The sequence below is a fragment of the Ranitomeya variabilis genome, chromosome 2 (genome assembly GCF_051348905.1).
Source record: "Ranitomeya variabilis isolate aRanVar5 chromosome 2, aRanVar5.hap1, whole genome shotgun sequence".
Taxonomy (NCBI): domain Eukaryota; kingdom Metazoa; phylum Chordata; class Amphibia; order Anura; family Dendrobatidae; genus Ranitomeya; species Ranitomeya variabilis.
The window spans coordinates 786,609,107-786,636,249 of NC_135233.1; positions in this window are offsets into that span (position 1 = coordinate 786,609,107).

Sequence of the window (27,143 nt, forward strand, 5' to 3'; positions counted from 1 at the left end):
CGGGGTCTGCCGGACCTGGGCTTATCAAACACATCTCCAGTCTCTTCAAATCTTTTTCGAATTCTTTGTACTTGACGCTGAGACACATTAAAGGTGCCCGCCACCTCTCCAGTGGATCTGGTCTCTTGATAATCCAGGCTTTGGTCGCAGGGTGGATTTTTGGCATGTTGTCAGAGCCTAAGTTGCAGTTCAAGTGAAGGTCTGGGATGCTGGGTTTCTTTTTATACACACACACTAATTAACCGATCATTTACTGAGCACAGGTGAGGATGTAAACTAGGATTGGGTGCATTATATGACCGACAATAAAACTTTTGTCTTGCTAAAATCTGACCATTCTGTGTCCATTAACTGATCAATATTTCTGCATTGATGACAATTTATTTTCTTAACCTAAACCACATTTTGGAGGGTTTCAGCTTTCAAAAGAATAATTTATACAACCAATGGATGAATTTAACGTCAGGTTATAACCTTTTATTTACATAACATGGATAAGCAACATAACTTCTGTCAGGGAGTGTACACCTTTTACAACTTGTATACTACAATACTGATCATTAATTTGAAAAAAGCACAATACTAAGTGCCATTGTATACAGGAACTCTGTATTTACTGTCAGTGTAAGGATAATACAGTGATCACTGGTGACATTATACACAGGAGATCTGTATAAGGTGTCGGTGTACAGGAAATACAGTGATCACGACTGCCAGTGACATTATACACAGGAGCTTTGTATATAATATACAGTGTATAGTGTCAGTGTATAGGTAATACACTGACTCACTAGTGATGTCTCTAGCTGAAGTCCTTCATCTTTGCTTTTCATTTTCATCCAGCACAGACCGCCGTCACTTCTTCCAGCCAGGACTCGTCTCTTCACAAAATAACACAGTTACCTAAAGCACGGCTTCAAGAGCACATTCCCCACTTTTTCCCTTTATTCTACACTACACATCTGAATACAGAGGTGCACCCACAATCAATATTTAATTGGTTATTATGCAACCTCATAGATTGTAAGCTTGCGAGAGGGGCCCTCATTCCTTTTGGTATCTGTTGATCTATGTGTTTATTGTTATGCTTAATGTCCATTGTCTGTACAAGTCCCCTCTAAAATGTAAAGTGTTGCAGAATATGTTGGCACTATAGAAATAAATTATATTTATTATCCCATCATTCCAAATATAAATTATAATCCACCACTGTGCACCCACTAACTATAAATAGCCACTTTCCCCATTTAATATATAAATTAATTAGCACCTGTACTCTTTCCCCCAATTCATTACCAGTCACTTCATCCTCAACGCTCCCCACTATGTACCTACCACTCTAACCCTAACCCCGATTCATTATAGTTACATGCCCCTCCCGCCCCAATTCATTGTCATATCTTTCTCTCCCACCCTCTATTCATTATCAACTGCTCTACCCCACATTCAATACAGCATTTACTCCTCCACCCTTAAAATTAATTATTTGTTCTTCCCCTAGATCATCATTTGCTCTCCCCACCCCCTCTTCAATTGATCATTTGCTCTCCCCACCTTCAATTAAATTGCTGTCCCCTGTCCCTCACACTGAATTCATCATTTGCAGTCCCCCCACTTTAATTTGAAGTCCCCTTACTTCATTCATTGCAGTCCCCTATCACCCCCTCACTTCACCTGCAGTGCCCGTTCATCATTTGCAGCCCCCTATCCCCCTTCCATTTAATCATGAGCAGTCCCACCTCAGACACACTTCATCATGTGCAGTCTTGCAGTCTCCTTCCCCCCACTTCATCATGTGCAGTCCCCATTACCCACCCACTTCATGTGCAGTCGATCTTACCCCCCACTTTATCATGTGCAGTCCCCCTTACCCCCCATTTCATCATGTGCAGCCCCACTCCCCCATTTCATCATGTGCAGTCCCTCTTACTCCCTCCCACTTCATCATGTGCAGCCCCATTCTCCCTTCATCATGCGCAATCCCCCTTACCCCCACATCATGTGCGGCTCCATTCCACAATGTACAGCCCCACTCTCCCCACTTCATCAGGTGCAGTCCCCCTTAACCCCCAATTCATCACATGCAGTCCCCCTTACCCCCCATTTCATCATGTGCAGTCCCCCTTACTTCCTCCCACTTCATCATGTGCAGTCCCCCTTTCCCCCCACTTCATGTGCAGCCCCACTCTCCCTTCATCATGCGCAATCCCCCTTATCCCCACATCATCATGTGCGGCCCCATTCCACAATGTACAGCCCCACTCTCCCCACTTCATCATGTGCAGTCTCCTTTATCTACTAAACTCCATCATGTCCAGCCCCACTCCCCTTCATCATATGCAGCCCCACTTACCCCCTCACTCCATCATGTGCAGTCTCCTTACACCCCCCACTTAATCACTTGCAGTTAGCCACCATTAAATTTATTTTATAAAGAAAACAAAAAAGTTTTTCATACTTACCTCACCAGTCGCTCCCCTGCAGCACCTCTCTGCTTCTAGCATTCGGGACATGTCGGCGCGTGCATGAGGATGCCATCGCGCATGCCCGACACCTAACCTGGAAGTATAGAGAACATGAAGGGAGCAGAAGCTGTGCAGCTGTCAAGGTGACGGCCAAGCATAGCTCCCGGCCCCAGCGCAGACGTGTGCGCTAACTGTGATGCGGCTGTGTCTGCTGCCGACCGCGTCACAGTACAGCGGACATGGCTGCACACAATTTGCTGTGTGGCTGTAGCCACCACCAGGCAGCCGGCCCTGAACAGCTGCTGGGGGAGTGGCCCGGGGGGCATTTGCCTCTTTGCCACCTGGGCCAGTCAGCCCCTGCCTGTGAGCACAACCACGGCCCCTTGTAGTGATCAGATAAAAGGAGTAAAGCATAACTCTCAGCCAAACAAGACAAGCCAATGAGAGTGAAAAAGAAAAAGGGAAATCCACCTGCACATCCAACAGGAAATAATTAAAATTATTTTTTATTAGAAAAAAATTTAAAACATGCTAAAAATGAAACCTTAGAAACCTGAAGGCAGTGAGAGTGTTGATATGAAAGTTATGGTAGAACCATTAATGGCAATGGCAGTATTGAAGAAATGTAAAGAGGTGCAGCACTCACTCGTATGCAGTAAGAACGAAGTCTTTATTATACCATTACCAGATTAAAAACAGAGTTCATAGGAACAGCACACCTGGACCCGTTGAAGCGCACGCTGCGCGAAACGGCCGTTGTCCGTCTCTCCTACCCCGCATCCCTCTGCACACCTGCTGGACTTTGTTTATAACCTGGTAATGGTATAACAAAGACTTTGTTCTTACTGCATACTGGTGAGTGCCGCACCTCTTTACATTTCTACAAACTTTGTCTGATGCATTTTTTTTGCTGAGCATCGGATACCCATTGCATTGCATCGCTAGCGATCTGTTTTAAAATGGATCTTGTCTCCATTAGTACATATTCCCCTGGTGCCATTCATTCACCTTTTTTCTCTGGATAATGGCAATATTGAGTTTAAGTAGGTTAGAAAAGAGGAAACAGGATAATTTTAGTTTTGGATTCAGTTTCAGATAGAAAGAGGAGATGATGTTAGAGACAGTGGATAGACAGTTACTGGTATTTTGTAGTAATGAGGTTGTAATGTTTGGAAAAAATGTGTATAATTGGGTATCATCATCATACAGATGGTACTGAAAACCAAATGTGCTGATGATTTGTCCAGAAGGAGCAGTATAAAGAGGATGGGACCAAGGACTGAATTCTGAAGAACCCTAACAGTAAGGGGAAGTGGAGAGAAAGGATAGCCAGCAAATTAAACATTGAATCATAGAAATAGGAGGAGAACCAAGATACTGTAGATATTGTAGATACTGTAGATACTCTTAAGACCGATACAGCGAGCATAGTGGGAAGGAGACGGTGATCCACAGTGTCAATGTGATGCTAGTCACTACTCACGGACAAGCTATGAGGTTGGATAGTCAAGAGGCCTAGGATCAGGTACTAAGAGGGCTCGTCATAAACAAAAGGGGTAAGGCAAAGGCATGGTCGACCAAAAAGAAGAAAGTAACAAACAATCTAACAAATATAAATATTAATTTTATGAAGACAATTAAAGTTAGACAAGCCACAAACAAGTTAAAAAGAATTAAAAAACCACAAGGTTAACAAGTGAACAACAGTGTGGAGGGCCTTGTAAGTGCCCCCCACACACAAAGAGGCCTTCCCCACTACTGTATGTGCAGCAGGAGTGTGTTATGATAAAACACACTAGGCTACTCAGGATGGTAACCAGAGCTGATGAGGCTCACAAGGATAAATCGTGCAAATTAACAGATAGCAGCAAATGTGATGACAAAATAAAATCGTGGTACCAAAGACAAAAATAACTCAACAGGATAAGGCCTGCAGATTCACAAAATGTAGCAAAATAATAGTAATGATTAAGTAAATAAAGGTTACAACCCCCCTAAAAGCAGTTCTGTAATCCTGAACAATGGTCAAAAAAGATAAATGACCCTCTGGGAAATAAACAGAGGGTTAAAGGAGGGAAAAGCAACAATAAGGCTACATAAGATGTGTTGGATCCTGGAGAAAGAGAGTAACCCGGTCACATCATAGAAGAGGGGGAGAAACCCCATGCATATCACCACACAGCATGGCTTCCTCAGGGGAAAGTTAATGGCATGGCATTGTCAGATCACAGTCCATGGTGAGAATTCCAGAAGGGTAATGGATCAAGAAAATGAGGCTTAGCAAATGGATGGTCAGAGGCAATATCCAAGGTCAAGCAGCAATAGATCAGAAACAGAAAATTGAAGAAAAAGGTAAACATTTACCACTGAGCTAAGGCTACGACTGGCAATAATCAGACTCAGACAGTCAGCTAAACAGCCAGGGAATCATTTAGAGCAGGCAGGGCCGGTGTTAGGAGCAGGCAGACCAGGCAGCTGCCTAGGTCCCCCACTCCTCCAGGGGCCCCTAGTCAGTGCCATGCCACTAATAGTGGCACACCACGTGGCCGCTATGAGGCTCATGAGTAAGAGGGGCCAGGCACCGCCCCCTCCCCTGCATTCAACTTATCGACATCATGCATGCCGATATAGTTGAAAGCATTGATGGAGAGAGAGCATCAGATTACGCTCCCTCTCTCATCACTCCCCCTCTCCCTCTGACTCAGCGTGTGCCAGCAGGGGAGCTGAGACACTCTGCAGAAGCCAGAGCAGGGGGGGACAAGGAGGAAAGGTAAGACTTTGTGTGTGTATATGCATCATAGTGTGTGTGTCTGTGTCTGCTGCACTATACTTTGCGTGGGGCACTGCACTATGCTGTGTATGTGGGGGGCTGCATTAGTCTTTGTATGTGGGGCTGCACTATACTGTGTGTGGGGGAACTGCACTATACTGTGTGTGGGGGCTGCATTATACTGTGAGTGGAGGGGCTGCATTATACTGTGTGTGGGGGCTGCTCTATACTGGATGTGTGTTTTTTTTAGCAAACTTTGGAATTTTTTTTACCACTTAGATAAAACGTAACCTAGACATGTTTGGTGCCTATGAACCCATAAAGACCTGGAGAATCAAAATGGCAGGTCAGTTTTAGCATTTAGTGAACCTAGCAAAAAAGCAAAACAAAAAACAAGTGTGGGATGCAACTTTTTTTTGCAATTTCGCTGCACTTGGATTTTTTTTCCCGTTTTCTAGTACACAACATGCTAAAACTAATGATGTCGTTCAAAAGTGCAACTTGTCCCGCAAAAAATAAGCCCTCACATGGCCATATTGACGGAAAAATAAAAAAGTTATTGCTCTGGGAAGGAGGGGAGCGAAAAACGAGAACGCAAAAACGGAAAAGGGCAAGAAAAGAGGCATAGATGCTCATGAGGAGAACATAATTTTACCTCTATACAAGTCACTAGTTCGACCACACTTAGAATACTGTGCACAGTTCTGGTTTCCAGTGTATAAGAAAGACATAGCTGAACTGGAGCGGGTGCAGAGAAGAGCGACCAAGGTTATTAGAGGACTGGGGGGTCTGCAATACCAAGATAGATTATTACACTTGGGGCTATTTAGTTTGGAAAAATGAAGGCTAAGGGGTGATCTTATGTTAATGTATAAATAAAGTATATGAGGGGACAGTACAAAGACCTTTTTGATGATCTTTTTAATCATAGACCTGAGACAGGGACAAGGGGGCATCCTCTACGTCTCTAGGAAAGAAGGTTTAAGCATAATAACAGATGCAGATTCTTTACTGTAAGAGCAGTGAGACTGCGGAACTCTCTCCCGTATGATGTTGTAATGAGTGATTCATTACTTAAATTTAAGAGGGGACTGGATGGCTTTCTTGAAAAGTATAATGTTACAGGTTATGAATACTAGATTCCTTGATAGGGTGTTGATCCAGGGAACTAGTCTAATTGCCGTATGTGGAGTCGTGAAGGAAATTTTTCCCCAATGTGGAGCTTACTCTTTGCCACATGGTTTTTTTTTGCCTTCCTCTGGATCAACATGTTAGGGCATGTTACGTTAGGCTATGGGTTGAACTAGATGGACTTAAAGTATTCCTCCAACCTTAATAACTATGTTACTATGTTACATTATACTCTGAAGGGACTGCATTATACTGTGTGTGGGGGAGGTGCATTATACTCTGAGGGGACTACATTATATTCTATGAGGGGGCTGCATTATTCTCTGAGGGGCGCTGCATTATTCTCTGAGGGGGCTGCATTATGCTCTGAGGAGACTACATTAAACTTTGAGGGGGCTGCAGAATACTCTGAGGGGGGCTGCAGTATACTCTGTGAGGTGGGCTGCATTATACTCTGTGAAGGGGCTGCATTATACTCTAAGGGGGCTGCATTATACTCTGTGAGGGGTGTTGCATTATACTCTATGAGGGGTGCTGCATTTTACTATATGTACTATATAGAACCTGCATTACACTGTATTGAGGACTATCTGTACCCATCATTCTTCCTCAGCCAGTGAAAAGAGGCCGGAAAACAAGCATCTAACGACTTCAATATTGTCGATCACGCTCGTTTAGCAGCCTGAACTCAGCTCATGTAAACACAATAGAAATGTTTATATGCAATATGTCGGGGGAAAATGGGGGGTGCGTCTTACAAAGCGCACATGCCTTACACCGATACCATAGGTGTAGGCCGCAGGCTGGGATGAGGGGGTGTCCGGGTGTCTCCGGGTGCCCGGCGGTTGCTGGCCATTGCTGTGGGTGTCTTCAGTGCCCAGCTGTGCTGCATGGGTGTCCGGCACTGCCCGGGTCTCTGCCGATATTTTGCGACAGGCCAGAGCTCCGGTAATTTCACAGTTCCCTGTGCATGTGCGGTGGACTCTGTGAATTTGGCCGCCGCCAGGGGCGGTGCTTGCACAGATGTGATCTCGGACCAAGATCTCGAGAGATCAGATTTCAGCACTGACATATTATGATGGTACCCCTACAGCCCCATCACAGTATGATGGTTCCCCATTAAATCCCCATACAGTATGATGGAATCCCTGAACCCGCCCATACAGTATGATAGCATACCTACAACCCCCCAAATTGTATGATTTCACCCCCAACAGCCCCACACACAGTATAATGGTCCCTCATACAGCATGATTGCCCCTAAATCAGCATAATGGTCCCCCAAAAGCCCCATACAATATGATGGTGCTCCCGCAGCCCCCATACAGTATTATGGTTCCTCAGTACCGTATGATGGTATCCCCACAGCCTCTCTATACAGTATGGTGGTATCCACATAGCATCCCCCCATTCAACATGATGGTCTTACCACAGCCAACAAAATTTTAAAAAAAAATGATACACGGCATATGCAGGTTTCTCATCCGCCACAGCTGCCCATATCTTCTTCAATCCAGCTTCGCATTTGTTCCAACAGTGAGATGCAGTGACATCATAGAGCAAACTAACGTTCCCAGTATCAGGCTGTTCTCTGGCATTTGCCAAATGTGCTCGATTTCCAGTCTGGCCCTGAATCGGGTTATCATCCTTTTTTATCCTGAGGTCACTCTGACATTATTAAAACTGTGTTTGCTATAAAAAGTTTAAAAAAAGTTAGATACAGTCTTACTATTCATCGGCGTGCAATACACATGTTTTCAGTGAAATTGTAATATCTGAGAATCATGCCAAATATATTTTCCAAAATATTTTCCGAAATATTTGTTGATCATAGCAAATTTAACCTTCAAAAGATTACAGTGGGTAATCACTCTATGTTTCATTGCAGCCATTTGGTAAATTTAAAAAAGTTCATTTTTTTCTCATTACTGTACACTCTGCACCCCATCTTGACTGAAAAAAACAATGTAGAAATTTTTGCAAATTTATTAAAAAAGAAAAACTGAAATATCACATGGTCATAAATATTCAGACCCTTTGCTCAGTATTGAGTAGAAGCACCTTTTGAGCTAGTACAGCCATAAGTCTTCTTGGGAATGATGCAACAATTTTTCATACCTGGATTTGGGGATCCCCTGCCATTCTTCCTTGCAGATCCTCTCTAGTTCCGTCAGGTTGGATGGTGAATATTGTTGGACAGCCATTTTCAGGTCTCTCCAGAGATGTGCAATTGGGTTTAGGTCAGGGATCTGCCTGGGCCAGTCAAGAATGGTCACAGAGTTGTTCTGAAGCCACTCCTTTGCTACTTTAGCTGTGTGCTTAGGGTCATTGTCTTGTTGGAAGGTGAACCTTCGGCCAAGTCTGAGGTCCAGAGCACTCTGGAAGAGGTTTTCATCCAGGATATCTCTGTACTTGGCTGCATTCATGTTTCCTTCAATGGCAACCACTCATCCTGTCCCTGCAGCTGAAAAACACCCCCATATCATGATGTTGCCACTTCCATGTTTAATTGTTGAGATTGTAGTTTTCTCCACAAATACCGCTTAGAATTATCACCGAAAAGGTCTATCTTCGTCTCATCAGACCAGAGAATCATATTTCTCATAGATTGGGAGTCCTTCATGTGTTTTTTAGCGAACTCTATGAGGGCTTTCATACATCATGCCCTGAGGAGATGCTACCCTTGGGTCACTCTGCCATAAAGGCCCAAAAGGTGGAGAGCTGCACTGATAGTTGACTTTGTGGAACTTTCTCCCATCTCACTACTGCATCTCTGGAGCCCACAGTGATCTTGGGTTTCTTCTTTACCTCTCTCACCAAGGCTCTTCTCCCATGATTGCTCAGTTTGATTGGACGGCCAGGTCTGGGAAGAGTTCTGGTGGTCCCAAACGTCTTCCATTTAAGGATTATTGAGGCCACTGTGCTCTTAGGAACCTTGAGTACTGCAGAAATTCTGTTGTAACCTTCGCCAAATCTGTGCCTTGCCACAATTCTGTCTCTGAGCTCCTTGGCCAGTTCCTTTGACCTCATGATTCTCATTTGGTCTGACATGCACTGTGAGCTGTGAGGTCTTATATAGACAGGTGTGTGCCTTTCTAAATCAAGTCCTATGAGTTTAATTAAACACAGCTGGACTCCAATGAAGGCATAGCACCATCTCAAGGAGGATTATAGGAAATGGAGAGCATGTGGCTTAAATTTGAGCGTCTGCGCAAAGAGCCTGAATACTTATGACCATGTGATATTTCAGTTTAACTTTTTTAATAAATATGCAAAAATTTCTACATTTCCATTTTTGTTCAGTCAAGATAGGGTGCAGAGTGTACATTAATGTTAAAAAAATTAACTTTTTTGAATTTACCAAATGATTGCAATGAAACAAAGAGTGAAAACTTTAAAGGGGTCTGAATACTTTCCATACCCACTGTAGATCAACTTTAATACTAATACCTTATAATATTTATTTATGTACCCTATAATGTGCATGGGTGTTATAGAATAAAGCCATGAAAGCCGTGACCAGTACTGTGTGGAAGACTTTGAGTGGCGAGTTCCTCTCTGTACAGGTCTTCAGATTATGCTGGTACTATTTAAATGTAACAGAAAATAAATAAAGTGCCTTTTACCTGTGTCAAATGTAGAAAACTTTCAGAAAAATATGTAAATACTGTACACTTAGCAGCTGAATACCAAAATTTTCATCATAATTGTGGATAATTGCAGCATTTACCATTCATTACTAAATGTGTGCTTACACAAGCACAGGTTGGTATCATACAGACTAATAGCAGAATGTCCTTTCGTTTAACATTGCTCACAAAGTAGGATAAGCATGGTATCCTCACTGGCATAAGAAAGATTATCTTGACAGAGGGCTGTGGGAAACATCTTGGTGATGAAAGACAAAACTGCCAGCAGTAATGAGGATAAGCTGGCAGACTGGGATAACTATCATTTCCAATTAACTAATTCGCTGTTAATGCAAGACTCCAATACATTCCTATACCCTGTATGTTTGCTATATCCCTATTTAGAAAGATGGAAATACTTCCATCTTCTTTGTTGCAGTACTTCATATGACTTTGCTTATTTTGTAGGTGTTTACTGTAATGAACACACAAACAACAAGGGTATCATCTCATGGTACACACACATTTATCAGTACTTACATCTATAAGTTTGATGTGGATGACATTGTTTAGTTACAGGAGAACAAAACTCGCAGCTGTCCAGTCTTCAATCAACATAAATAATCCTCAACTTTCAAAACAAGTTGACTTTCAATATAATATTGGGGGACTGCATTATATTTAATTGTTTAATGTGATATTATTACTAGTAAATCAGATCTGTCAGCAGATGTTCCCATACAAATGCCTGAAAGGTGTGATGATGGAGAATGGTCCACCCCTTCATCGTGCCTGGCAGGAATGTATTATACTTGACTTTGTATGGTTTTGTGCACCTTATAGTTTGGTAATTCTTCCCTTTATCCTGAGACTTGCTTTTTTACTTATGGCCTATTACCTATGTGCCTTTAACTTTATGTATATGGTCTCTCTGCCTATGATCTACTTCTGCATATTACTTACTGAGTGTGAGATGATGAATCTGTTAACTAAGAAGATAATGCACTTGGATGTGTTATTAGTAATTTACAGTCTGTGGTTCATTAGTGTTGTTAGTATTAGATACATTTTGAACAGTACTATTTTTTAAGTGAAGTCTCTTTCATATGTTTAGTCTTTAAGCATTTTTAACTCAATCTACCTCTACATAGCTTGTTTTATTGACTGCTCCTCAGTGTCCGTCCTCCCTGCTATTCCTATGTACAAGCTGCAGCTGTATTCATAACACACTTATAAAAGATTTTTCGTTTTTTTTACATAACTACTGAATAAGCACACCAGTCTTGTTTGGGTCTAAAACATGAGAAAGGTTGAAGTTAATGGACCCAGGTATTTTTTCAACCTACCGTATTTTCCGGCATATAGGATGACTTTTTAACCCCTAAAAATTGTCTCAAAAGTCAGGGGTCGTCTTATACGCCGGGTACGGCATGTGCAGGGAGTGGTCCTGGATGGTTCCCAGGGTCTGGAGGAGAGGAGATTCTCCTTCAGGCCCTGGGATCCATATTCATGTAAAAAAAATATGGATATACTTATGGATCGCCCCCCCAAGGGACGTGGGGTACTCGGTATCGGGTCCTGCGGTTCACAGGGGGATGTCACGGTGGCTGACCCGGTCTGTGGCCCTGGGATGTCCGTATAAAAGGGGAAAGATCTTTAAAGGGATAGAGTTCATGACGCCACCTGTGGTATTCTGTCAGGGTGACCGACGCTGCTTTAAGGGGTCCGCTGGGGTGATGTTAATGCAGCTAGATGGTATACCTTCCCACAGGTGAAGTATGTCCCCAGGGCGTCACATTATGTAGACGGTGGATGGTGAAAGGCGCAGAGAAGAATGAGAACACAAGGTTGCAGTCTCTTTACCTTTACTGAAGACTTCAGCATCCACAGTCCAGGGCACCAGATCACAGGGCAGGCAGAGTCCAGCCGGTTTGGAGGCAAGTCCAGAGTTCCCTTGTCCAGGTGGAAATCAGTAGCCTTCCCTTGCGCTGCTGTGGTGAAGTTCCTTACTGCCTATGTCTTCACATAAGGGTCTCACAGATGTGGTGTTTTGCTCTCTCTGTCCCCCATATAGGGATAAAACCCGTATGACTGGTGACTTGAGCCTGTTTATAGGGTCTCTTAGATAACTCGGCTCTGTGGGTGTCACCATGCCTCCCGGGTGTAGGTGCGGACAGGTAACCTGCAATTAGCTGTCCTGCTGGTCTCTGAAATAAGGCGTAGAGGTCCTTACTCCCTCAGTGTTCCAGCTACCGGGATTTGCGCCTCAGAAGGAGGCAGCCTGAGCGGGGCTGGTCCCCTTCTGGTATCCTCTCCTTTGCTTCCACTTTCTTCACGCTCGCTGCAATACAATTCTGCCTTTCAATGTCTCTTTCTGGGAGCTGCAGCTCTAAGGGCATGCACAGCTCAGTTAACCTTCTGTCCTCCTCAGACTCCTGTCTGGAACTGACTAACAGAACTCCTGTCTGGAGCTCTGTTAGGAACTGACTAACTTTCCCTACAGACTACCAGTTATATCTATATATGGGGAGTGACCTAATAAATAGGAGCAGAAGCTCCCCCTGGTGGCCTGGAGTGTGAATGTGTGTTGCATGTTTGTGATACCTGGATGCAGTTATCCTTCCTTGCCTCCAAACGTAGCATCACTCTACCCGAGAGGAAAGCAATACCACTGCAACGACCAGGACCCTGGGGTGCCGCCCTTACCCTCCGACGGCTCCCGGCTCTCAGCGGTGCAAGCAGCGGCCTCCGTTCCCAAGGATGCATTGCACGAAGGCCGGAAATGACGTTGAGGTCGCGTGACCGCGACGTCATCTCAGGTCCTTCGTTCAATGCATCCTTAGGAACGGAGGCCGCCGCTTGCACCGCTGAGAGCCGGGGCCGTCGGAGGGTAAGTATATCCATATTTTATATTTTTATTCTTTTTTTACATGAATATGGATCCCAGGGCCTGAAGGAGAGTCTCCTCTCCTCCAGACCAAGGGAACCATCCGGACCGCACATGCCGTATAAGACGACTGGGCGTATAAGATGACCCCCGTCTTATACGGCGAGTATATCCCAAACTCCATATTTTATATGGAAAAGTTGGGAGTCATCTTATACGCCCAGTTGTCTTATACACCAGAAAATACGGTAAGTAACATCAAGTTAATAAAATGTGCAGTTTTTAGTGTGAAATCTGGTTAAAGATTCGCTTTAAGGAAATTATCTCATGGAGACAACCCCTGTCCACATGCCGTAATAAGGAATATGAATGTGATATAGAAGTTGTCACATGCTAATGATTCACCTTTATAAAACCAAAGCAATTCTGGTTCTTTCTGTAGCAGTCAGCTGTTTATGAATGATATGGACTACGATACATGTTAATCTGTATTAGTAATTTAACTTCATCCATCATAGCATTGTAAAAAACAAAAACTAGCGAAGAGAGCCTAAATTGTGTGTAATAGACTTGGTAAATTTGAATATTTAAGCCCAGGAAAAGGTATACTGACAAACTTGTGAGGCATGCCCTCTCTCATGAATTCACTAAGAAGCAACAAAAAGATACAACTTAATAACCTTTATTTATATACACTTAAAATGTCTATTATAAAATTACTGAAGTTCCAGACGCCACAGAGGTACTGCATCTCAGCCAGAGGTGTAGTATCCCAACTCTCTGGTAAGAAGGGAACATTGTACAGTACTCTAACACTCACACCCAACAGACACCAGTTTAGACGGGGCATCTGGGTGAACCCTTAGGGAGGATGGCCTCATCCCAGTCTAGATAGGAACAGGTATTGGGGAGTGGGTGGAGAAGGTAGGAAAAAGGGGAGGAGATAATCAGGCAGGGAGAAGTGTGTGAGAGGAGTTGGAGAAAGGAAGTGGAGCTGGACAGATGTGCGGGTCTGAAGCTCCTGACAGACAGAGAAAGAGAATTGAGAGGGAGGAGAAGAAGCTCCCAGAAAGAAAGAGTTCCAGAGGCATGAGTAGCGATCAAACTACCCGTGGGGCTCGTTCCAGAAGTGGAGGAACCAGGCCGCATTAGGGGACCGGCCCCTGAACTAGTGGGACAGCTTCAGGCTCCAGCTAGCAATCCAGAGGCTGCTGTGATTGCAGGTGCAGCAGCCAAAATTGCACCTACTCACTGAAAAGGTGAACACATAGGGTCCAGGGAATAGAGAGTACGATGCCCGACAAAACCCGTGTTCACTGGCTTGGGATACTAGGTGGCAAGCGCAGGGCAGGAGAGGTGATAGCCAGCGCAGAGAGACGGCCAGGAGAGGCACTCATATAAGAGGAGTTCTGGACAGGTGCCCGACTTGCCGGAGAGTTTCCTGGACTTCATACCTGGAGGACACAGCACCCTGGCTGGGGAATCTGAACTATGAGTAAAACCATGAGAACTGCAACAAACTGTGTCCTTCTATTTCTTTCCGGCATCACCCACTCTGCAACTCCACCTGTCGCTGGTAACATTGCCACCCACATCACTAACTGCCCTGGGAACCAAGCTCTACCTGTGGAGGGCTATAACAACTTAGCTGCAACACCAGCTGTACAGCTGCGTCGGCTGACATCTTTATTGCCGAGTACCACAGATGGCGTCACGAACACTTTTCTACAAAACATTCCCTTTAAAGACTTTTCCTTTAATTTGGATGCCCAGGGCCACAGACCGGGTAACTGCCGCCGTGACCACCCCTTTAAGTACCACCGGACCAGGTACCGAGTACCCCACAGCCCCATCAGGCACTCCAATTGCATATTTCAAATTCATGAGCATTTTCCTCTAAATCAGCAAAATTAGGCCAAAGTTCAGTAAATGATCAAGATTCCACTAATGCTTTTGTTAGGACTTTGGTTAGGATAGTGGTGCTGTATGATGAGTGGGGGCATGTGTTTGATGAGGGGAGGGGGTTGGGAGAGGTCAGAGGACCTGCAGACTGTTATTCTTTTTTTCTTTTTATTCATTTTTTAACTTAATGTGTGGAGATTCCTGCAGCCAATCAGAGCACAGAAACCATCCACAACGTCCAGACACAAGGGCGTGTTTCATGTGACTTTGGCGCCATTTTGTGAGTGTAACAGCATAGTGAGGCTGCTGCTGCTGCTGTTGCTGCTGCAAGTATTCAGATAGTTAGCTAGGTGGTTTATTCTCAGCTAGTTCAGATAGTTAGGATCCTGTGTCAATTTAAGCTTCCAGCATATAAATCTGGAGTGCTAATTCTGTGGTACAGGCACAAGTCACCAATTCAGCATATAAATCCATAGTGCTGCTGATTCTCTGGTACAAACGACCAGTCACCACTTCAGCTTATAAATCCATATTTATGCTGATTCTGTGGTACAGCAATCAGTCGCCACTTCTGCATATATATCCATAGTGCTGCTGATTCTGTGGTACGGCCACAGAACCTCCATTTGTTTATCCGCTACAGTCAGGGTGAGTGAAAGCCCAAAAACAGTTACAGAAGTGGACATACCTGCTATTTTTGACCGATTTCAGACACCAAGGACACCATATTTTTTCAATCCACCATAACTTCTCTGCCTGCACCTCACTCACAGTGCAGCATTTTGTTCTGTACACCCTTCTTTACACTCTCTTAGCACAGCAGCCAGCCCTTGTTCCTACAGTTGTGATCATGTAAAAGATTTTTTCCTCCTACACATGCCAAAGCTAAGAGCTTGAACTTCATCATCTCCAGTCTTTTGGTCACGGAAATGCTGCCTTTCCGCCTGGTGGATACAGACGGTTTTTGAAAGTTGTTGGCTGTCGCAGTTCCCCAGTATCAGTTGCCCAGTCACCATTACTTGTCTAAGAAAGCTGTGCCTGCACTGCACCAGCATGAAGCAGACAACATCACCCATTCATTGAAAATATCTATGTCTAACAGGGTGAATTTCACCAATGACACCTGAACAAGCAAGCATGGTCAGGGGCGCTATTTCTCTCTGACTGGGCACTGGGTGACTCTGGTGGCTGCGGGGGCAGGTGGGAAAGGGGCAAGTCTTTAAATCTCCAAGGCTTGCGGGACAAACATCTGTATCTAAAACTTCCTCCACTGCTTTTGCTTCCTCTACCTCCTCTAATGCCTCCACTTGTGCTCTCTAATGCTTCCACTGCTGTGCCATTACAAAATTTCTACTCAGATCAATTGATGCCACTTTTCCTGGTGTCTGTCCCTAATTTTTGGAAATGTTTGGACTCCAAGTTGGGTCTCCTTCGTGCATGTTGCCTGAAAGACACGCCTACACCTGTCACTCATCCATCTGTTACTGATCAATGTTTAAGCTAAAAATGCTGGTCCAAGCCCTGTCCCATGTATCCATGTTGCGCAATTATACAATTTGTACTCTGGTTCAATTGATGCAATTTTTCCTGGTGTCTGCCCCTAATTTGAGCTGTTTTGGCAGCTTTTGGGCTCGCCTGAAGGTGGTGTCTATGCTTTGGTTTTGCCTTACATTGAATTCAATGGGGTTTGGATAAGCTCAGCGAAATGTTTGTCAAACATCTGAAAGTTTGCTGATCCGAGCCAAACCGAACCTTAAGGTTATGTGCAAACAATGAGTAAACGCTACCATTTTGATGCTGCGTTTTTATGCAGTGTCAAACCCGCAGCGGCCTGATATTACAGCACAGTAGATGGGATTTAATCCCATGCCCACTATGCATCCACAGATGCCAGCGGCTCACACGAGGAGACGGACATGCAGTGCGTGTCTTCAGACCACAGCATGTCAATTTCTCACGCAGAGATGCTAGTCTCCGCAAGAGAAATTTCAGCCATAGAATGTATTGAACAAGGTGAATCTGCACGGTTCAGTGATCACATGCGCATTCACCTGCATTCAATAGACAGTAGTGGTTTGGATGCAGCAATCATGTGCTGCTTCCAAAGCGCTGCTACTTCTGGATCATGTGGACCAGGCCTAAAAGGTCCGCTTATCTCTAGTTACTGAGACTGATTTATTAAAGCTTTCTAACATTTAGTCAGTGCAAACTTAAACCAGACAGTCCTAAAATGTGCCAAATTTATCACAGTGGCTCATACATGATGATAAATTTGACACGTCATTAGACTGTAGAGTCTTGTTCAGTCTTGTCTAAGTCTATACTAGTTTTTGGCACATGGGATTACATTTAGGCCATGGCCTATCTGATCTCACTTTTCGATAGGCCACAACCTTCAATAAGTACAGTATGTCCGAAATGTATCTAAAAGTGTCTAAATACATACAGTGGCATGTAAAAGTTTGGGCATCCCTGGCCAAAATTGCTATTATTATGAACAAGTTGAAGATGAAATGATCTCTAAAATGCCTAAAGTTAAAGATGACACATTTACTTTGTAGTTTAGGCTATATACAGTATACTGTATATACAGCTCTGGCAAAAATTAAGAGGTAGAAAAAAGTCCAGTTCACCATAGTAGAAATCCTAGGTGTTCGGAGCAGGGAGAACGCTGTGTCAAAGCGTGGGGCAATCAAAACATGAGGAATTTAGCTCAACGAATTTCTGAACAAAATCTTTCTTTATTCACCAAAAGGTGCTCAGCAGAGGATAAAACAACATCAGCGTTGACAGTTACATGATATGCGACATCAATGCATTCCAGGTGGCTACGTACCCTTAATCATGATGACAAAAATTAAGAGACCACTGCAAAATGTTCAGTTTGTCTGATTTTTTTCTTTATAGGTATATTTTTGAGTAAAATGTAAATTTTTCTTTTATTCTATAAACTACTGACAACATGTCTCTGAATTTCTAAGCAATAAATTTTGTATTTTTTTTTTCTGAAAAGGAGAAATGGTCAAAAAAAAAGAAAATCCAGTGCTTTCAAACCTCAAATAATGCAAAGAAAACAAGTTCATAATCATTTAGAAACAACAATACTAATGTTTTAATTCAGGAAGAGTTCAGAAATCAATATTTTGTGGAATAACCATGATTTTTAATCACAGCTTTCATACGTGTTGTCATTCTTCCCAACAGTCTTTCACGCTGCTTCTGGCGCAAAAATTTAAGCAGTTCTTTGTTTGATGGCTTGTGACAATCCATCATCCTCTTGATTACATTCCAGAGGTTTTCAATGGGGTTCAGGTCTGGAGATTGGTCTGCCTATGACAGGGTTTTGATGTGGTGGTCTCTTAATTTTTGCCAGAGCTGTATATTACAGCCAGAAGTACATATAAAGTTAGGGTACTGGTATGGGATTGCAATTAGCTGTATGTGTCAAGTTACCATTCCTTATAGCATGCAGGCTCGGGGAAGCACTCAAGTCCACAGGTGCTTTCTTAGTTTAAGGTCTGTCTCCACGTGTGACGTGACTTGGCTTTTGTGGCAGAACAATGAGACTAGCTAAATGTGTGTAGCTAGCTTTTAACCCCTAGCTCGTCCTTCCCATACTTGCCACCGCCCCTCTGGGGACAACTAAAATCTCCATCCACCCTTGACATCCTAGCTGAAATAATTCCCAATATCTAGCATGGGTCATAACTTCCTAGTGGGAGGTCCAAACAGGGCGACTCATGTCTCAACGGGTTAGTCGGGGCTGGACCAATATGGAGAGTCTCAACTTGGGTCGTCTAAGTGGTTCTGGAGAGCCATCCTTGATAGCTCAGTATCTGTGACAGCTAGCAAAAGATGATACCCAGGTGTATGTACGAAGGGTTCCCAGGAATATGGGGGTATATTGGAGCCTAACCGTCTATGCCTTCCATTGATAGCTGTTCCTCCTCACATTAATTAACATGCGGCCTCTAATTCTCTGGCCAAAAGGCATGTTCCTGTTCTTTGGTGAATTTATGTAGTTATTTCATTGGTGGGGGCCACAGTTAAGGAGTGGAAGGAGATCTCTGGATAATATATTGAGCCTGAAATTAATAATCAGAATGGAGTCTCCTTCATCCCTCACAGGGGTGCTGCAAAAGTTTTGGCAAAAAAGAAAAGAATGTCCAGCTTCACCGAGTCCGTAAAAAAGAGTTTTCTTTATTCACAAACTTTAAACATGGAGGATACAGACTTCAGCACGAACCATATGGGTAAGAATCTCAACGAATTTCTGGAGACTAAGCTCCCTTAATCATGATGTCATCAATGATTCCATTTTGGAAACTAGACCCCCCCAAGGAACTTATCTAGATGTGTGTTGAGCACTTTGAACTCCAAGTGTTTCACAGAAGTTTATAACGCAGAGCCATGAAAATAAAAAATCATTTTTTTCCTCAAAAAAATGATTTTTAGGCAGCAATATTTTATTTTCACAAGGGTAACAGGACAAATTGGACCCCAATAGTTGTTGTCCAGTTTATCCTGAGTAGGCTGATACCCCATATGTGGGGGTAAACCACTGTTTGGGCACACGTCGGGGCTCGGAAGGGAAGTAGTGACGTTTTGAAATGCAGACTTTGATGGAATGGTCTGCGAGCATCATGTTACGTTTGCAGAGCCCCTGATGTGCCTAAACAGTAGGAACCCCCACAAGTGACCCTATTTTGGAAACTAGACCCCCCAAGGAACTTATCTAGATGTGTGGTGAGCACTTTGAAGCCCCAAGTGCTTCACAGAATTTTATAACGCAGAGCCGTGAAAATAAAAAATAATTTTTTCCCACAAAAATAAATTTTTAGCCCCATTTTTGTTTTTTTCCAAGGGTAACAGGAGAAATTAGACCCCAAAAGTTTTTGTGCAATTTTCCCTGAGTACGCTTATGCTCCATATGTTTGATTAAACCACTGTTGGGGCACACGGCAGAGCTCAGAAGGGAGGGAGCATCATTTGACTTTTTGAATGCAAGATTGGCTGGAATCAATGGTGGCTCCATGTAGCGCTTGGAGACCCCCTGATGTGCCTAAACAGTGGAAACTCTGTTATGATCCTTAGTGGCTGAGGATCACGAATAGACCAGCAAGTGAATAAACTAAGGACAAGCTCTAGGGAGATGGTAACTGGACTGATCGCAAATCTGAACCTATTCAACACAACTAGAGGTAGCCGGTGAACGTGCCTAAATAATTCCTAGACGTCTCGAGCCAGCCTGAGGAACTAGCTACCCCTAAAGAGAAAGAAAGACCTCGCTTGCCTCCAGAGAAATAATCCCCAAAGATATAGAAGCCCCCAACAAATATTAACGGTGAAGTAAGAAGAAGGCACATACGTAGGGATGAAATCAGATTAAGAAACTCACCCTCGGACACGCCCTGCTTCGTTCCGGCAGCCTTCCTTCCTAAGAATCAGCCCTTCCAGGACCTTCGGTGACATCACGGTGATGTCGCGGCTTGTGATTGGTCGCGCGAGCGGTCACATGGGCGGCCGCGTGACCAATCACAAGCCGCGACGTCACCGTGACGTCACCGCAGGGTCCTGGAAGGCTGATTCTAAGGAAGGAAGGTTCCCGGTTAGTACCAGGGCCCGTCAGAGGGTAAGTATAGCGATATTTTTTATTTTAATTCTTTATTTTACACTTAAATCTGAATTCCGATACCAATTCCCGATATCTTAAACATATCGGGAATCGGTATCGAATTCCGATTCCAGATTCAGAAGATCGCCGACTTCATGGCCGACCCCACACAGGGGTCGGGTCGGGTTTCATGAAACCCGACTTTGCCAAAAGTCGGCGACTTCTGAAAATTGCCGACCCATTTCGCTCAACCCTAGTGACCACAAGAGGGAGCCTGAAAACAGAGTTCACAACAAAACTCCTCAATTCTAACTCCAACACTAACCCAAACACGCAGCTAACCCTAATCCCAACCCTAACCCCAAAAGACCCCTAACCACAACCCTAAACCCAACACATCCCTAACCCTAAACCCAACCCTAACCCTAATCCCAACCCTAACCATAACCCTAACCACAAGCCTAACCCTAACCCCAACACACCCCTAACCCTAATCTTAATCCTAATTCTAACCCTAACCCTAATTCCAACCCTAACTCTAGTTCCAACCCTAACCCTAAGGCTATGAGCCCACGTTGTGGATTCGTGTGCGGATTTTTCCTCACCGCTTTTGAAAAATCCACAGGTAAAACGCAGTGTGTTTTACTTGCAGATTTACTGCGGATTTCCAGTGTTTTTTGTGTGGATTTCACCTGCGGATTCCTATTGAGGAACCAGTATAAAAAGCTGCGGAATCCTCACAAAGAATTGGTATGCTGCAGAGAATACAACGCAGCGTTTCCGCGCAGTATTTTCCGCTCCATGGGCACAGCGGATATGGTTTACCATAGATTTACATGGTAAATGTGATGGAAAACTGCCACGAATCCGCAGCGGCCAATCCGTACTGTGTGCACATAGCCTAATTCTAACCCTAACCCTAATTGCAACCCTAACCCTAATTGCAACCCTAACCCTAATTCTCAACCTAATTCTAACCCTAATTGCAACCCTAACCCTAATTGCAACCCTAACCTTAATTGCAAACCTAACCCTAATTCTAACCCTAACCCTAATTCTAACCCTAACCCTAATTGCAAACCTAAGCCTAATTGCAGCCCTTACCCTAATTGCAACCCTAACCCTAATTCTAACCCTAACCCTAATTCTAACCCTAACGCTAATTGCAAACCTAAGCCTAATTGCAGCCCTTACCCTAATTGCAACCCTAACCCTAATTCTAACCCTAACCCTAATTGCAACCCTAACCCTAATTCCAACCCCAACCCTAATTCTATCCCTAACCCTAGTGGAAAAATAAAAAAATATATATTTTCTTTATTTTATTATGTTCCCTACCTATAGGGGTGATAAAGGGTTGGGTTTATTTACTTTTTTTTTTCATTTTGATCACTGTGATCACAGTGATCAAAATGTACCTGGAATGAATCTGCCGGACGGCAGATTTGGTGGGCGCACTGCGCATGTGCCCGCCATTTTGGAAAATGGAGGCGCCCATAGGAAAAGACGGATGGACACCGGAATTCGGTAAGTATGGGGGGGTGGGAGCAGACAACGAGGGGGGCAGAGGGGAGAGGAGGGCACGGAGGACAGGATGAAGGGGCTGGAAACAGTGATGGCAGCTGCAGATTGGGGGCAGATCGGGGTATCCAGCCATGGCCGATGATATTGCAGCATCGGCCATGACTGGATTGTAATAGGTGAAATCAGAGCGATCGTAGCCATGTGGGGGCAAAGCCACCCCCCCTGGGCTGAGGTACCACTCCCCCTGTCCCTGCAGGTTGGGTGAAATTTGAGTTAACCCTTTCACCCGATCTGCAGGAACGCAGTCATTCTGTGACGCAGCATATGCATCACAGATCGGATTGGCACCGACTTTCATGATGCCTATGCTGTGTCACAGGTCGGAAAGGGGTTAATAAATTTGCAAAAATTTCTACATTTCTGTTTTTTTTCAGTCAAGATGGGGTGCAGAGTGTACATTAATGAGAAAAAAACTTTTTTGAATTTACCAAATGTCTGCAATGAAACAAAAAGTGAAAAATTTAAAGAGATTTGAATACTTTCCGTACCCACTGTAAATAAAAAGATTTAGGTAAAACAGGGATTAAAGAAAAAGTACCTCACCATTTTTTGTATACAATTTCTCCTGAATATGCTAATAATCTGTATATAGTTGTACACTACGTTTTGGGGACACATCTGTTCTCAGAATGGAACTATTGTCATTTGGTTTTTGGATCAAAGATTTTGATATAATTGTTTTCAGGTGCATTATGATATATGTGGAGCCCCTGAGGCAGCAATACAGTGGAACAGCTCCAGAAATTGCTCCATTTGAAAAACTACTTGCATGAAGACATTGACCTAAGGATGTAGTGAACATTTTATTGATGTTGTAGAGTGAAAATTGCAATTTTTCCATAGATATGCCATTGCAGGTCCCAATAAGTTGTACCCAGTTTGTGCAATGTGAAGAAAACAAGTTTATATCTCTTTACTATGTTCCTCCACAAGATGTCCTGGAAACTAATATTTTAAAATATTATAAAGCCACCAGACCCTCCCTATTAGTGAATGTGGCTGAATTTCCAAACACCATTATTGACACCCATTGAGGCACATTTATTATTTTCAATTACCTGGGTCACACTTCTATAGACCTCTTGTCCATACCCAAAGAAATTGTCAGAATCCTCCCCTTTCCCTTTTTTAATTTGGTACTTTAGTGTTAGATTTTAATTCTAGTTTCAGGGACAACCATCACTACTGAATCCTATGTTCCACAACTCCGACTTCCCACCTGCAATTGATCCTCAGGCTATGGTGGAAATTTCAAGGATTTCAGGTGCTTAGAAATTTACTTTTACATGGCATACTAATATCCCAGACTTACTTAAATATAATCTATAAACCCACTTTACATCATCCCCTCCCCCGAATGAATTTTTAAGAAAGCAGCAAATATTTAGCTTTCTTAATACCCTAGAATCTCATGTTCCTAAATTTCAACTAGCCCCAATGGAATCTCTTTGCTTATTTTGGACAAATCAAGCAGGTGCTTTATCATACACTTATGCCCATTTAATAGCACACACACCTGCCAAACTACATTGTATGATTCAATATCAAACAGATATGGGAGCATATATTCAAATTGAAGTTGGGAAGCACCATTATATTCAGCGTAAAAATAAGTATTTGATACACTGCCGATTTTGCAAGTTTTCCCACCTACAATAATGGAGAGGTCTGTAATTTTTATCATAGGTACACTTCAACTGTGAGAGACAGTAGCTAAAAATAAAAAAAAACAGAAAATCACAATGCATGATATTTAAATAATTCATTTGCTTTTCATTGCATGAAGTATGTGATCACCTACCAACCAGCAAGAATTCTGATTCTTACAGACAGGTTAGTTTTTTTTAAGAAGCCCTCCTACTCTGCACTCATTGCCTGTATTACTTGCACATGTTTGAATTTGTTACCCGTATAAAAGGCACCTGTCCACACACTGAAACCACACACTCTGGGACCACAGTCTCAAACATTATCGTTAGTAATGCATTACGTCGCTATGAATTAAAATCCTGCAGGGCACACCTTGACCCCCTTATCACGCCAACACATGTCAAGGCACTTTTAAAATTCGCCAATGACCATATGGATGATCCAGAGGAGGCATGAGAGAAGGCAATTTGGTCAGATGAGACCAAAACAAAACTTTTTGGTATCAACTCTACTCTCTGTGTATGGAGGAAGAAGAAGGATGAGTACAACCCCAAGAACACCGTCCCAACCATAAAGCATGGTGGGAGAAACATCTCATTTTGGGGTGCTTTCCTGCAAAGGGGACAGGACGACTGCACCGTACTGAAGGGAGGGTGGATGGGGTTATGTATCGCTTAATTTTGGCTAACAACCTCCTTCCCTTAGTAAGAGCATTGAAGTTGAGTCATAACTGTGTCTTCCAGCATGACCATGACCCCAAACAATTAGCCAGGGAAACAATAGAATAGCTCCATAAGAAGCATTTCAAGGTCCTGGAGTGGCCTAACCAGACTCCAGATCTCAACCAAATACAAAATCTTTGGAGGGAGCTGAAACTCAACATTGCCCAGCTTCATACCCAAAACCTGAAAGATCTGGAGAAGATCTGTATGGAAAAGTGGGCAAAAAATCCTTTCTGCGATGTTTGCAAACTTGGTCAAGAACTAAAGGAAACAATTGACTTCCATAATTGTAAACAAAGGTTTCTGTATCAAATATTAAGCTCTGTTTTTCTATTGTATCAAACATTTATTTCATGCAATGAAATGCTAATTAGGTAAAAATCATATAATGTGATTTTCTGTATTGTTTTATGATTCTGTCTCTCACAATAGAAGCGTACCTATGATAAAAATTATAGACCTCTCCATTCTTTATAGTTGGGAAAACTTGCAAAATTGACAGTGTAGCAAATACTTATTTTCCCCACTGTAGCTACAATCAGGGAAAGTTGGCATTTCACTTTAATAGAAACTTCCTTAAAAATACATGACAGAACATACCTGGTTCTGCGATCGTGCTCGGATAACGTGCTCGAAATAATTACAATATATTCAGTTTTTCACTATGAACCCACAGAACTTACCACATACCTTATAGGACTCCAGTTTACCCTGAACTTGTTTATATTTGGAAAATACATTGGAGCAGTTCCAGAAATAACTACATTCTCAATTGCTGAAACCTCATTGAAAATGAGCAAGCACTTTGTTATAGTTTTTTTTTATTAAGGATTTCTTGGCATCACTAAGACTGTATTTGAGTGTATAAAGATCGGCCTCTCTCATTACTAAGATAGATTGATGGAATGAAGGTCAGTATCAGTATAAAAATACACATTTTGTCTCTGTGGTCTTAGAAAAACTTATTGTGGAAGTTTGCAGTAAATTATGTTGCAACACACTATTTTTTGGAACTGTTGTCCAAAGACTTGTCTAGGAAAAGAAATAGTTCATTTTCTTTGGCTGTCGACCAGAGAGATTTATATTGAACCTGAGAATCTAATAAGATGCAGATAATGTTTGAAAACATAAACAGTTACAAAAACGAGATAGTAATGAGTAATTTTATTTAGAAAATGTAGAAGATTTCTCTGTAGTCCAACAACAAGCCCGGCTAGACTTTTTGGACCATGTTTCCCATGAAATAATAGTCCCATGGATAATTCTGTCTACTTTGTATGCCAAACTTATGTGTCTAAAATAAGACATAACTTCTGGATTACAGAATTTAGCCATGCTGTTCATAGAAATACAAGTGTAGATTTGTGTATTCTTTATACCAAAACAATTTAATGGCTTTATCTGGGATTTGATCAGACATAGACATCTTAGTATTGGAAATACTTTGTCAATTAGAAATGGCAAGAATTAAAAGGGAAACCAAATCCGATGATTTTCCACAAAGTTGCTATTAAACATTTATACATATTTTTCCCAGATATAGGAAAATGACGATGTCGTCCAAATCAAGTTTTCTCAGAATCTTTCTATATCTCTGTCTGACATCAATATCTTGTAGTCCACAGCACTTCACATTAGAGATGAGCAGATTGATTCGCTAAGGATCGAATTTGAGTAGAATAAAAAAAAATTGCAGTTTCATGCAAATTCTAACATTTTTAGATTTAATTTATAGTTAGGTGGTGGTCTGTACCTGGGCCATCACAGATCAGCGATTCCCAGTGGAGCACAGTTTGTACAGCAAAGTCATTTTTCATCTGTACATTCACTGAGTAAGTCTCTAGCTCATGTAGAGTGTATGGTCTTATGGTCAGCAGGGTCTTCTTTTGATCTCTTTTCTGTAGTGTATAAGCTCTTATGGTGAGTGGGTTTTTTGTTTTTTGTTATCTCCTTCATCCATAAAGTGTATGTTTTTATGATCAGCAGGGTCCTCCCTCTCTCACCTGTAGAGTGTAAGCTCTTATGGTTAACAAGGTCCTCTCTTTTTCTCCTGTAGAGTACACTATAAGCTCTTATAGTCAGTGTGGTCTTCACTCGTTTCTATAGAATGTAAGCTCTTATAGTCAGCGGAGTTCTGTCTCTCTCTCCTCTCCCCAGGTATATTGTCCAAACAAACACAAATTTTCCAGTTGTTATGAACAAACCTGGGCTGGAGTAGTAGCATTGAAACCACTAGGGACATCACCGGGAGGTAGCCTAGTCAGGTATAGCCAGAGGTAGGTACATGGTAGCAGCAGTATAGTTAAAAGATCAACAGGTTGCATAGTTAGGAATAGACAGGGGTCGGTACACGGTAGCAGTAGTATAGTCTTGAGGATAAGCAGCAGGTGGAAAGAGAGCTTGACTAAAGGCTTGAATCTCAATAATCTTGCAAGGAAGGAAGTGTAATGCCAGGTTTAAGTAGAGTGCTCAATCAGGAGATCACAGGGTGGAGCCAATCAGGAACAACACAGGTACTAGTATCTGTGTTAGCAAAGAACTTTATTAAATAATAAAACCTTATCATTGTTTAGTGAAAAGTTAAGTAACTTTCATACTTAGCTTAATATTCTTGTGTGTGCCATTTGTGACACATGATATCAGATACTTTCTTCAAGATAAAAGCCATAAAATTACTTAGAAATAACATCATTCCTTTTGAACACATGCAACAAACAGCTTTTTATGAAAGTCACCCGAAAGGTAAGTTTAAAATAAGTACCTTTAAAGACATTGCTGGTAACTTAGAA